Here is a 1,496-nt window from a genome sequence, read left to right as displayed (position 1 = left end):
ATGAGAAAAAGGAAACGTTTGATTTCAATGAATTCTACACTAGCGAGGGAAGAAATTTCAATCAATTAATGCATCAAACAATATGCCTCCACTAACTTTTCCAAATGTAAAATTCAAGAGCAAAACAAAACTTCACCTTCACTAATGAATATGCAATCTATTGAAAGAAAAAATGACTTTTACTTTACTAAGATGCACTTTACCTATATGATGTTCTCTTTGATTTTCAGATGCTCACATGCAACTAAGCTTCAACTAAAGCAAAAATGAAGATTTTGATTCAAAATACTCCTAATGCAAACAAGGCATCAATCAAAGTAACACCAAATTCAAAAGCACTCAATGAAAATGTCTTTCATTTTCTCTTTCAAATAGATAAGAAAATATACTCATTTCAGTTTGTAAACCAAACAATGTAATCTATGCTTGATAAATGACAAATATAGATTTCAAATGCAAGATGACCAAGTACAAATGAAAAAAAAATTCATAAGACAAATCGAAACCAATGTAAATCAATGTTTCAAGTGATTTTACCAGATGAACAGACCTAATCATTCAGCAAACAAAAGACTCAATGACACTCACAAGCGACAAGTGACAATCAAACGACCTATAAACTGTAAAATAAATCCAATTGCACTCAAACACTTGAAATTTCAAAGAAGTAAGAATTTGATAGTAAAATGAGGTAATCAATCAAAACATCAAAAAAATCTAGTCATGCAGGACAAAGTAAAACCTCAGGGGCTCAGAATCACTGAAGTTTGACAGAGAAATCTTAGTTTTTTTTGCCAATCTCAAGGATCAACGTGGCTATTATGTACAAACTAGAGCTAAAAAGGGGAACAATGTGACTATTTTAATAAAAAGTGCGTTGGCAGCAGGATTGTCAAAGCAAAAATTGCATTGGGTGAGGAACAAGGCAAAAAATAAAAATAATTTCACAAACACTTCTAGACTGAGCACTCTAAGATAACAACCAGTGATTATGCAGACCTATACAAACCCAAACTAACTGAGAACACGATGGTCAGTCAAACTGATCAAGAGATCAGTTGAGAAAGGAGGATGAAAAGGCTATAGCTTCCCTAGTGGAGTCACCATTTTGTTGTGAAGGCAAATCCCTTCCATGGACAGAGGCGATCCCTCTAGCCCAATGAGTGGGTCTAGCAACAAACTAAACAAACTAACTTACATTTTCCTAGCTTATGTTAGAAAAATGTAGAGAGAAGGAGAAACATACCTTGCTCTGATGCTAATTGCTCAATCCTCGGAGATGGCTTTGAATCTTTTGCTCCAGGCCTCGCTCTTTACTTGTTCTTCATGTCCGAGTACCTGTAAGGAAGATCAAAGAGCAATGAAAAATACATGAGTATATATGGCATGCATCAAACATAAACTTCTTAATAGATCAAGGAACAATAAGCTAATAGCATAAAAATTTACACAATCATGGAAAGTGAACATCAGATGTAAATATCAATAAGCTAAAA

The sequence above is a fragment of the Pinus tabuliformis genome, chromosome 3_2, assembly GCF_031772625.1.
Source record: "Pinus tabuliformis cultivar Carrire ecotype Pingquan chromosome 3_2, CPIR1, whole genome shotgun sequence".
Classification (NCBI taxonomy): Eukaryota; Viridiplantae; Streptophyta; class Pinopsida; order Pinales; family Pinaceae; genus Pinus; species Pinus tabuliformis.
The sequence above is the reverse complement of the archived record's forward strand: the minus strand, read 5'-3'. Positions refer to the sequence as shown.